This window comes from Gymnoscopelus microlampas (assembly GCF_963454915.1).
Source record: "Gymnoscopelus microlampas genome assembly, chromosome: 9".
NCBI lineage: Eukaryota > Metazoa > Chordata > Actinopteri > Myctophiformes > Myctophidae > Gymnoscopelus > Gymnoscopelus microlampas.
Genome location: NC_139946.1, coordinates 45,025,397 through 45,038,904, shown reverse-complemented (window position 1 = coordinate 45,038,904; position 13,508 = coordinate 45,025,397).

The window sequence follows — 13,508 nt, the reverse complement described above, 5'->3', positions numbered from 1 at the left end:
AACAATTACAGAAATTACATCAATATGTATCAATGTAATTAATGAATAAATAAATTATTAATTCATTTAATTATTAATCATGTAAGTATTAATCATGTAATTAATACCCCCCTCCCCTCATCTGAAAAGTATGTGTGCCAGGGACCGATTTGTGTTGTTAAAAAATGTTAAATATTCAAAATGGTGCACATTCTTTTAAAGAGTTTTTGAAAGTGGTCTACACGCTCACTATGTTTGGCATCGCAATGTGTAGCATCACAATATGTTGCATCACAACGCGTCGTGAGCGTGTAGATTAAATATTTTCAAATAGCCGATGTTACTGTATATATAGGGTTAAAGTGGTTAGACGGATTTTGATGCTATATGAAAAATATTTGCCGGGGACCCCCTGAAGGACCCCCCTTTGAGAACCACTAACATATAGGAGTTACAGTACATGTAGGGGCTCATGGGGTGAAATCAAGCGCAGAGAACATCACTCAAGTTTTCTTAGACAATGCCCCCCCCCCCCCAAAAAAAAAGACCTCCATGAGCCCCACATGTCCCTTTGAAAACCCCAACGACCTCCGTGACCCTTTGACCCTTGACCTTAGCCTGTAGACAGGTGGAAGCAGTGAGGGGTTGTCGGGGGACAGTCACCCTGCAAGTCCTGCTGGGAAATATGTTGCATTCACACTTGTTGTGAATGCAACAAGTGTGTGTGTGTACACACATAACCATGTGAAAAATATAAATACATTATATATATACAGTGGTGGAAAAAGTACTCAAATTCTTTACTTAAATAAAAGTACCAATACTGCAATATAAAAATACTCTGTTACAAGTAAAAGTCCAGAATAAAAAAAATACTTGAGTAAAAGTACAACAGTATTGGCATCAAAATGTACTTAAAGCACCAAAAGTAAAAGTACTAAATATTTAAAAATAGCAGATCTACAAGCTCACAACGCGTCGCGATGCGACGCGTTGTGAGCTTATAGATCTGCTATTTTCAAATAGCCTATAAAATAGGGCTGGTTAATGTATGTTTCATAATATCATAGTTTATATCTGAAAAGTAACTAGTAACTAAAGTTTTCATATAATTGTAGTGGATTAAAAGTACAATATTTGCCTCTGAGATGTAGTGGAGGAAGTAAAAGTACTAGAAATTGGAAATACTCAAGTAAAGTACAAATACCTCAAAATCGTACTTAAGTACAGTACTTAAGTAAATCTAAGTAAAGTTACTTTCCACCACTGATATACATATTTGAGAGTTTTCCCATCATTCAGTGTAACGCTTTTGTCATTCAGCGTAATAAGGGTTTCATGTCGCTTCGCACCGCGTTTCGAGCTTGTAGATCTGCTACTGTGGATGCTTTTTGTGTGTGACGCTGAAGTATGATCAAGTAGGGTGTTAATTTGCAGGAACAAAAAGTTAGAATATGGAGATAAGAGGTTTCTGCCCGACAGCAACGACATGTACAGTAGGATAGTATGGGAGAGAGGATGTCTAATGGAATACAACCACCTTAAGGACTACAAATTATTACTGTTTACACCAAATGACCTCGGTACATAGAAATACTCTTCATATAAACAGAGCAACAGCAACTGACTTCAATATAATTGCATTTGAATAAATTGCTGCTACTTGACTCACAGGTTTTATACCAAGTGAATGCAAAACATCGAAATACTGCTCTCAACTTTCAGAAGTTTGTACCAAGCTAACCTCTCCTATATGGATGTAGAACTATTTCTGAGAGAAAATGCACAATTTCCAAGTTTAAGATAGTCTTCCCTCAAAGTAAAAAAATAGCAGATCTACAAGCTCTCAACGCCTCGCAGCGCGAGGCGTTGAGAGCTTGTAGATCTGCTATTTTTGGCTAAAGTTCTCCTCAGAAAAGGGGATGCTAGGGTTCAAGTGGTGCTACTTGACTCAAAGGTTTTAAAACCAAGTGAATGCAAAACATCGAAGTACTGCTGTCAACTTTCAAAAGTTTATACCAAGCTAACCTCTCCTATATGGATGTAGAACTATTTCTGAGAGAAAATGCACAATTGAATTGAATGGAATTGAATTGAGAGAGAGAGGGAGAGAAGCGGAAGGATAGGAGCCACTATATGAAGAAAGATGAGATGGAGGGAGAGAGAGAGAGGTGAAGTGAGGTGCAGAGTGAGAGTGCAGAAGAAGGGAGGATGGGGGGGAACGGAGGGCGGGGGGTTTTGGGGCGGGGGGGGGGGTGAATGGAAGGAGGGTGGAGGGGTTGTGGGGCAGTCACCTGCGGTGTGGGAATGGAACAGTGGACACCACAGGGGGGTTGGTGGTCCTCCCTGACCGCCCCCGCTCACCTCAACCCACCCCCCCCCCTCCCCCTCTCCTCTGTCCCCTCTGCTTTGGATACAGCTGCAGGACGGCTGGAACGGGAGGAGGGGGGGGAGGGGGGGACACGGACACTGACAGAGGGAAAATGAACGAGGGACAGAAGCGAAGGAGACAAAACAAGAATGAAAGATTAGAACCAGTGGCTGACATGAGAGGGTGATTGCACCACCTTTTTAATATATTACTGTAATATTATCATTTTACCCAGTAATGAGTAGTGTAAGGTGTTACTCTGCCAAAACAGGACTATTACACCATATTACTAAAAAGCTAAACATAGTACATATTACACATTACTCAGGTTTTGTTGGCTGCCTTTTGAAAACATTTTCTTTAAAAGGTCAAGAGAGATTGCTGCTTTATTTTATAGCCTTTTTGGCTGATTGGTGACTCTTATCGTGGGGGGGGGGGGTAATATGTAATATTACTCTTGATTCCAAGTAATATAATATTATTACTTTTTTAAGGAGTAATATGTAATAAGTAACATATTACTCTCCTGAATAATATTGCCCAACACTGCTGCAAGAGAGTGTGTGGTTGTGGCAAGAGTGTGTGTGTGTGTGTGTGTGTGTGTGTGTGTGTGTGTGTGTGTGTGTGTGTGTGTGTGTGTGTGTGTGTGTGTGTGTGTGTGTGTGTGTGTGTGTGTGTGTGTGTGTGTGTGTGTGTGTGTGTGTGTGTGTGTGTGTGTGCGCGCGCGTGCGTGCTTGCGTGCGTGCGTGCGTGAACTATAACTGAATTAATATAAAATATTAACTGTTATACTGTTTTATTTGTGATAGTTTGATTGCCTTCGCTGCAGTTGCAACTCATGTTAGCATTATTAAGGTTCTGGTAGCTTAGATGAGCTGTTACACTCTTCAGGATGTATTTTTTATTTTTTAAAGTATAGCAGATCTACAAGCTCAAAACTAAAATAACGTTGCTTCATCGCCTCGTCATAATCGTGCTCAGAGTTCATGTACTCATAACACTAACAGCTGCTTAAATTAATGCAAATTAATTGCACAAAATACTTGCTTCTGGTGTGTATACGGACCTGAACACTAATGCAGTGGTTCTCAAACTTTTTCATGTCAAGGACCATCCAAATTGATATGTATCGGACAGCGGATCCCATCTGAAAACCTTTTGTGCCGGTACCACCAGCAGAGAAGATTTTGTGTCAAAAAGAATGATCAAAATTATTCAAAGATTTTCAATACTTATCGATGTTTTTCAAAATAAGTCAAAAATAGCAGATCTACAAGCTCACAGCACGTCACTATTTTTTGAATAGCCAACATCTACATGGATAAAGTGGTTAGAATTATTGTGATGCCATTACCGACTTTTGCTGGGGACCCCTGTAAACCCCCCCCCCCCCCCTCCTCAGACGCCACTTTGAGAACCAATGCACTATAATGAACCTACAGTACAAGGGTCCATACTTCAACTACCACTCAGAAGTTTGTTACATTACATAATCACCTCATAATTAGGTCAACAAAATGTGTGATATGATATAATGTAACAACATGTGATGTGTGTGAGTTGGTGATTGGTGTGTTTTTTTAAATAAAATGTTAACTTCCTGTTGATTTTGCTATTTTTATTAAGAAGAAAAGCCGGACTGGATCTGGATCTTCAAATAGTAAAATCAGCACTGAGGATACTGTTGATGAATAAGAGAACTCTACAATTGAAATATATGATGAGTTAAGAACATGTATTAATTAATAAAGTCCTAATAATGACATTACACAATTGCGTTTGTGTGTGTGTGTGTGTGTGTGTGTGTGTGTGTGTGTGTGTGTGTGTGTGTGTGTGTGTGTGTGCGCTGCCCTCTGTCCCCATAGCAGCTGCTTCCAGATGACCTCCAGCGGAGAACTGTCACCGGACATCTGCATCACACACACACACACACACACACACACACACACACACACACACACACACACACACACACACACACAAACACACAGGAGGGGCTGTTTTCTGCTTGGTTGGGAATCTGCCACAAGTATTCCAAGCGTCTCTGAGTCACACTCACTGACAACCAACGACACTAACCACAGGAGATGGACAGACAGATGTGTGTGCGTGTGCGCACGTGTGTGTGTGTGTGTGTGTGTGTGTGTGTGTGTGTGTGTGTGTGTGTGTGTGTGTGTGTGTGTGTGTGTGTGTGTGTGTGTGTGTGTGTGTGTGTGTGTGTGTGTGTGTGTGTGTGTGTGTGTGTAGTGCTGATGTTAATGACAGTAGAAGGAGTGGTGTTGCTGACAGAATTACAGCATGTGACCTCTGGTCAGCCAACGCATAATGTGCTTGCAAACACACACACACACACACACACACACACACACACACGCACATATACAAAAATAATTAATGAAGCAATTAGGAATCAATAAAAACAGTTTTCTGTTTCCTATAAGATCATGGGCAACATAATCTGGTAGCCGACATAACAACCAAACAGGATTAACAGGTGAGATGTGATCAAATAGATCCACCACATGTTTTAAAGTTCATACCAGTTGGTTCAAATGGCAGAAATGTATATTGGGCTGAAGTGGTTGTGTAATAATAATCAAAATCTACAAAGTAACTAGTTACCAACGTTTTTAAATAGTTGGAGTGGAGTAAAAGTACAATATTTGCCTCTGAGATGTAGTAGAGTAGAAGTAGACGTAGAAGTAGTAGTAAAAGTACTGAAAATTGGAAATACTCCAGTAAAGTAAAAATACCTCAAAATTCGACTTAAGTACAGTACACATGTACTTAGTTACTTTACACCACTGCTCATTATGCTCACTTTTTTATTTTATTATAGCCATTACTATCCCATGCTCTGAATCAGTGGTTCTGAAAGAAGGGGTCCGCGGGGGACCACCAGGGGTCCTTGAGGGGTTTCCGGCGGGAGGTCACCCAGCTAAATGATTGTTAACTCTGAGAGTGTACAAATGGACCCAATTGGACCCGTTAGGATCCATTTGATATGTGAAAAACAAAAGACAACCACTGCTCTATATTATGCCTACTTTATGCTCCATCGTACAGTGATGTCACACACCAAAAACAGCAAACCTATAAGCTCTCACACAACCCGTAGAATGGGTGACACGTTGTGAGCTTGTACTGTGTATGGATCGGCTATTTTTGGTCCCCGGCGCCTCCATACGAACAAGTCTAAATGTAGCTTTACACAGTCTGAATGAAACACTACATCCATTTAGGCTCAGCTCAGTCAACAGAGCTCTTTAACATAGAGTCACACAACAACACTCCTCCAGTCTCTATAATAGCCCCGTTGTGAGCTTGTAGATTGGCTATTTTCATGATATGATAAAAAAAGAAAGAAAAGGAAACGTTTTGGACACACAAGGTTTCCACCAGACAGAAGTCTGTCAGACCTACATATTAAATGTAAAATTCTTAACCCTTAAATTTAATTAATTCTTTCAATGGACTAAAATCTTGTTTTATTTGATGGCCTGGCATTTGCCCAAGTGGCCTTGCCCCTAAAATGACATTGGAGTACAGTACAGTACAGTACAGTACAGTACAGTACAATGTATGGGTGGGTACAGTACCTAGTACCCACCCATACATTACCTGTCATCTGCTGATAGCAACTTGAGTTTGAACTTGAACTATAATATATACCCAATTACTTAAATGTGGTTAAGGGTTCAAATCAGGATCATTGATTGAAGCCACAGGGGCCTTGTTTCCATTGTGGTCCATTATACTCAGACAAACAGACAGACAGACAGACAGACAGACAGACAGACAGACAGACAGACAGACAGACAGACAGTCTCTCTAACTCATTCTGCTGTGGCACACAAGCTGCACGTCTGACAGTGTTTTCCGGCAATCTCCCCTAATCTGTTGAAACAATGTCGTGAGGTGTGTGTGTGTGTGTGTGTGTGTGTGTGTGTGTGTGTGTGTGTGTGTGTGTGTGTGTGTGTGTGTGTGTGTGTGTGTGTGTGTGTGTGTGTGTGTGTGTGTGTGTGTGTGTGTGGGGGGGTAAGTTAGGGTAAATTGGAGGAACAGGGGGTATAGGGGGGTCCGTTCCCACACCCCCATGATTGGGGTCAGAGGTGCTTGAGGAAGCAGGGAGCTGTCATGCTCCATTACACTGTGTTTGGCACACAGAGCCAACATCTACCTCCCTTCATATCAGTACATGCCTCTACAACGGTGGCTCTCAAAATTGGTGCCAAACCCTATCTGGAAATGTTTTGTGCCAGGGGACCTCTAGCACAGTGGTTCTCAAACTTTTTCATGTCAAGGACCCCCAAATTGACACTTATTACCCCACGGACCCCCATTTGAAAAGATAAGCCAGGGACCCCAATAAGAGAAGGTTTTTACGGCTCTCTAGCAGTGATTCTCAACCATTTTAATTTCAAGGACCCCCAGTTTGACATGCATTAGGGCTACAGACCCCCATTTAATGTCATTTCTATCACTTGGACCGCAATTTATATTGTAAAATCTATGTCAATTTAACTCTGAGAGTGTACAAATGGAACCAAATGGACCCGTGGGTCCATTTGGTTCCATTTGTACACTCTCAGAGTTACAGACCCATAAGGGTCCATTTGGTGCCTAATCTGTCATTTAGCTGGGGACCCCCTGGATCCCCCTCAAGTACCCCTGGGGGTCCCCGGACCCCACTTGGAAAACCAATGCTCTAGAAGAGAAGATTTGGCTGCTGTGAGCTTGTAGATCTGCTATTTTTGAATAGCCAACAACATATAAATTGATAAAGTGGTTATATTAAACCCTTTAGCTGGGGACCACCTGGAACCTTTCCATTCGAGTACTTTTTCCACTACTGGGGGCGGGTACACGTCTCTGGCAGGTATTTAGTTTTTCATTGATTGTGATTATGACGCTCGCTGGCTTTGGTGTGGACCTATGTTACTCTGCACCGGAGCTAGACCACACTGAAAACCCTGTAATAATTATTGCCATTCTGACAAGTAAATAAGAGAACTTGATATCGCTTGTCCTGAATATTCCTTCCTCCTGCATGATGTGTAGACACACATAAAGTTACCCCTTGCTGATGTTCCACTTCCACAACACTATAATGAATCTAGTGGAATGTGAATTTGTTCTTTGGTAGGACTAAATCAAAATATCCACTCAGGAGCATGCCTGGCATAACGATGCCTTCGCCTCATCATGGCTACAGTCAAATATCTGCCGTGATCACTGGAAAGTCTGGGCTAATATACACGCTAATAACTTTGTAGAGGTTTAAATTGTCCACTGGAAGCATGTGGCTTACTCGTTCGCTCACTTTCATATTTCCCAAAAAACTGTCTTCTTAAAATAATTCACTCCAGATGGTTGTAAAGAATTGACATGAAGTTTTACTTCTCAAAACACAAAAAAAGAATATTCCACAGGTTACAATTGTGTGAGATGAAGACGGTAAGAAAACTGTATGCTTACAAACTCCAAACTGTCTGACACTGACTCACTCTGTCCCACTGATGACAGTAGCTGAGTCTAATCATCAACATGTCACGGTGACACAATACACACCTGTTCTTACTCAACCCTTTATCAAAATTATCAAAAATCAACAATTCTGTGCTAAATAAATGCATAATTAGTATTAATTACGAAAAAGTTTGAGAACTACTGATTTTAGAAGGCATTTGTAGACTCGGCCTATAGGGTCTTAATAGGTTCATTATGGTCTATGGTCTATGGTCTCCATGCTCTAGAATGGGAGGCGACTGCTGCTTATGTGAGAATGTGCAGTAAGGGGCCTGTGCCGGTGAAACATGGCCAGCCTGCTTCGGAATATTGATAATGTTGTCAAGGATACGTGCTCCGTGTCGTGTGAGATTGTAAAAACGATGCTGTCGGGGCAAGAAACATATTGTTTTTTTCCGTAAATTAGCGCCCTATACTTTGTCATATTACCATACGAAAGTAGCTAAATCTACAAGCTCAAAACATGTCACGTCGTGACGCGTTTTGAGCTCGTAGATCAGATTTTTTTTGTCTAGTTTTTAATTTGAATTCTGAAAAGTACAGTAACAGCTTTGGTTTCCACGTCAACGGCGACGAAAAGTCGGTGCGGACGGGGGTTTCCATCGCAACGATGTCCGGTTCACACTCATGCATTACTGTATATACAAGCCCACATTTCCATGTAAAAAAAAACGAACGGCCGCAGCCAAACTACAGTATGCATGCCGTTGGAGAATGTTAATTTGAATGGGGTATGTGATGTCTTTCTCTATGTCTCTCTTCCATTCTGTGGTTTTTTAGGTGTATACCTTGCGGTAGCCATGCATGTACGTGCTGTTACCCTGACACGAGGTGCTCTCACCTGTCCACAGCCTATTCATCACTCCTAACAGGCAAGTCTGACTTCACGTCTGCTAGCTCCACACTAGAGAGGCGACGTGATGATGGACCACGAGGTTGGCCAAGGCCGAGCAGGTGTGAGTAAGTGTGTGTGTGTGTGTGTGTGTGTGTGTGTGTGTGTGTGTGTGTGTGTGTGTGTGTGTGTGTGTGTGTGTGTGTGTGTATTACTATACTTGTGAGGACCAAACGTCCCTACAAGTCGTAGTAGAATATGAGAAATAGACCATTTTCTTGGTCCTCACAAGAGAAATTGTTATTTTATGGTTGAAAAAAGATTTTTAGAGATACGTTTACAAAAAGAAAAAGATTCAGGTTGGGGATAGGTTTAGGATTAGACCTTTAGAGGTTAGGTTTACAAACGAGTCTACAAACCAGTTTTAGACATAATGTGTCTAAAACCTCATATTATGAGGTTTCTGCCTGACAGCAACTATATAAAAACATAATGTAAACCTTGAAGAACTTTGTTTTCGTTGTCATGCCGATAAATAGGAACTTACTGTAAGAAGTATTTTCAATATTTTTATTGAGCTTTTTTTTGACAATGTCAAACTGTTTACATTGAAATCCATACGACAAATAAGAACCCCAATGTTCACCCTCCCCACACTAGAAAATGTCCACAGCAATGGCCATCATATTCAGAAATCCATGGGAAATCCATGGCAAAAGGGTTAATATGTGAATGATATACGTAGCCAAAGCAGCTAGTGTTTGGTCCCAGTTTTAGTGGGAAAAAAAAGAAACCTGCCTAACCTGTCCCATACGTGTGTGTGTGTGTGTGTGTGTGTGTGTGTGTGTGTGTGTGTGTGTGTGTGTGTGTGTGTGTGTGTGTGTGTGTGTGTGTGTGTGTGTGTGTGTGTGTGTGTGTGTGTGTGTGTGTGTGTGAGCGAGTGTGTGTGTGTGGGCTACCTCACCGGGTGCTCCAGGAAAAACATCCGAACATTCATCAAAACAACAAAACACAGATGATGATAAGAACTCTCTGTGTTTGTGTGTTGAGCGTGCTCGCGCGTGTGTGTGTGTGAGGTGGTAACGCAACAAAATTCAGTCTCAGGAGCTTTCAATCTAACGCCAGATAAAAAATCTATGAAATAAAATCTCTCTATAATTAGTCCTTTTCTCGCTTCAAAGGAAAACAGGCTTTTTTTCTTCTTTTTTTTTAAGATTGTCCGGCCTCTTCAGTTCACCTGAAGATATAATCCACATTTACAGCAGAGTCGGGCCAAAGGACCGGCCCGGGTGACAAATGTAATCCAATTACTCATCATGACAGTGAGGAGTTGCTGTGTAACTAAATGCAGGAATGTTGCAGTAGGTTCTCTGGGCGAGGTCCTCATGTTTGGCCAAAATGTCACCCAGCACGTCACAGCCTTGACACTTAACAAACCTTAGTCCCTATACTCCCTAAACCAGTGGTTCTCAAAGTGGGGTCCGGGGACCCCCAGGGGTACTTGAGGGGGTTCCAGGGGGTCCCCAGCTGAATGATGGACAGGAACCAAATGGACCCTTATGGGTCTGTAACTCTGAGAGTGTACAAATGGAACCAAATGGACCCGTTAGGGTCCATTTGGTTCCATTTGTACGCTCTCAGAGTTAAATTAACTGGTTGGTTTTACAATGTGAATTGGGGTCCCAGAGGTATAAATGCCATTAAATGGGGGTCCGTAGCCTAATGCATGTCAAACTGGGGGTCCTTGAAATTAAAATGGTTGAGAATCACTGCTAGAGAGCCGTAAAAACCTTCTCTTATTGGGGTCCCTGGCTTATCTTTTCAAATGGGGGTCCGCAGGGTAATAAGTGTCAATTAGGGGGTCCTTGACATGAAAAAGTTTGAGAATCACTGCCCTAAACCAGTGGTTCTCAAACGTATTTGTATAGGACCCGGCTAAATTGATATGAATATGGCCATGGACCCCCATCTGAAAATATTTTGTCCCAAGGACCCCATGCATTTTTTTTGGAAAATAGCAGCAATATACAATCTAATAGCAGCAAGCTGTGAGCTTGTAGATTGCTGCTATTATCAAATAGTCAATCAATGTATAATACTGTAGGGCAGAGGCCTTCAACAGGGGGTCTGTGACCCTTAGGGGGTCCTCAGAGTTACTACAGGGGGGCCGCCAAATCTTTGTGTGATAGGATATATATTTTTACATAACCACTTGAACTCTAGCATCCCTATTCTGAAGGGAAAATGATCAGAAAATAGCAGATGTACAAGCTCACAACGTCTTGCAAGGACCCCTCTCACTTTAAGAACCACTGCCCTAAACCATTAGTTCTCAAAGTGGGGTCCGGGGTCCCCAGCAAAAGTAGTTAACATAGCATCACAATCATTTTAACCACTTTATACATTTATGCAATGGCTATTCAAAAATAGCAGATCTACAAGCTCACAGCGCGCGTCACTTGTACATCTGCTATTTTTGAAAATATTTGAAAAATATCAAAAATGTTTGGAAAATAAAATAAATTCTCCCACATAAATCTTCTCTGCTGGGGGTCCCTGGCACAAAACATTTTCAGATGGGGGTCCACGGGCCAAATACATATAAATGTGGGGGGTCCTTGATATTAAAAAAGTTTGAGAAGTACTGCCCTAAACAATCAGGGGCCAATCTGGAAGACTTTCATTTTTGGGTCCAAAGCTCCAAGCTCTATTAAGGAATAATAATATTTAGCGGCATGTGAGTGGATTTTACACATCATCCACATGACGCACTATGTTCTCTTTTTCTTTTCTTTTTTTCATTTCAAAAGGGGCTAAACTTATAAGTGAGTGTTAAAATGTTTGACGAGGGATGGGCTCGCGACTTTGGAGTGTTTCATTTTTTTTTTCTCTCTATCTTTTTTTTCATTTTTTTTTTTCAAAAAGTCTTTCATCTCGCGCTGCCGGAGACATTTTAATAAGTTACATATTAACTCCACAGATGTTGTCGGGGCGACAGTCAGACCAACGTGTGTGTGTGCATACACATGGTATAGAGGCGTGTATAATTGTGCCGTCGGTCGGTTCGACTCGGCTGGTTTGTTTTTCGTATAGCTGAGAGATGAGTGGTACAGATAAGCCCCCCGAAAAACCTCTAAATATAAAGTTATGGAATCATTAAAACGCATGTAAATATTCCCCTCCAATCCCTTTACACTAATCCTCACCATGGCCAATGGGACTATTCATTACAGTCATCAGCTTTGCAACATTCCAGGATATTTTTTTGACTGTGTGTGCGCGCGCGCGCGTGCGTGCGTGCGTGCGTGCGTGCGTGCGTGCGTGCGTGTGTGCGCACGCTCACGTGTCTGCTCATTTTAACGTGTTCCAAGTAATGCATCACACCCATCCTCACCCATTCCAAGTGTGTGTGTGTGTGTGTGTGTGTGTGTGTGTGTGTGTGTGTGTGTGTGTGTGTGTGTGTGTGTGTGTGTGTGCAACTAGGTCATTTATGCAAATCAACGTGCCATTTTCCATTTGATGATAACTGACATCTTCAGCACAGGTCTAATCCTGGGTAGAAAATAAACAGACATATTGTTCCTGACAGTTTTTCCCGCAAAATCCTCAGTGTTGATTTAACCATTTTTGTAGAGAGTGTAAATGAACACTGAGGATTTTACTGTGTGTAGGATACAGTATACCTAGTTGTCTGAATCTTTATTGCGTTTCACTTCCTGGTCAAACTGCTACAACTGAAATGTTCATATAACTATTATTTATGATAAAAATGTTTTCTCTTAAGGAGAGTCAGGCATGATAGTCCAGGGGCCAAGACAGATTTTGTTATTATATATCTATTTCCCTGCTCTTAATGGTTAATAATGGTTGTCTAATTGTGCTGAGCAGGGAGAAAAATGTAGCAGAGCCTGAACGACAAGGTAAAATATTGCATCCATACTTGTATTCTCATTCTATAATATTCAATCTATTTGGTCTATAATATTGGTTCAATCTATTTGTGAGTTATCTGACTGAATTACAGTTAGATATTTCAAAAAGTGTTAAACATATGTGAGAAAAAAGATAGTGGAGATACGTCTGTGACCTACTAGCAATGTGCACAAGCAATTTGGTGCTGATCGGCCCAACGGTTTGCGAGATTAACTAGGACAAACTGCTACAAGCTGCAGCTGTAATAGCTGAGAGGGAATATATATAAAACATAAAAAAAATTGTGCACTTTCTGACAAATTTCAGATTTTTGGCATGGTGTTAGGTGTGGGTGTAAGGTTTAAAAAAAACACTGCATACAAGTTGGGCTGGCCCAGTAGTGGCAAGAATGCAGAAACTCCATCAGGATTGGTTTTCAAAGCAGCAGGCATGTGTTTATTTGCCTATACATCACTCTGTTTTCCCCCCAGACATTATCAATTGGGGGAGATCTCTGATCTTCTGACTACGAGAGGATAAGAGACAATAACATGAAACAAGAAAACATGTATACTTATACTCTATATGCTGTAAGATAGAGGGGAGGGCCATGCATTGCAGCCAACACATCTCGTGGTTATTTTTATGTTCCCCCAGGTGTGTATGTGTGTGTGCCTGCCTGCATGTGCGCGTGTGTGTGTGTGTGTGTGTGTGTGTGTGTGTGTGTGTGTGTGTGTGTGTGTGTGTGTGTGTGTGTGTGTGTGTGTGTGTGTGAGAGAGAGAGAGAGAGAGAGAGAGAGAGAGAGAGAGAGGGAGGCCTCGCCTGGCAGCCGGTTGGAGGAAAGATTATCTTGACAAATTGGATAAACATCTTGTGTGTGACAG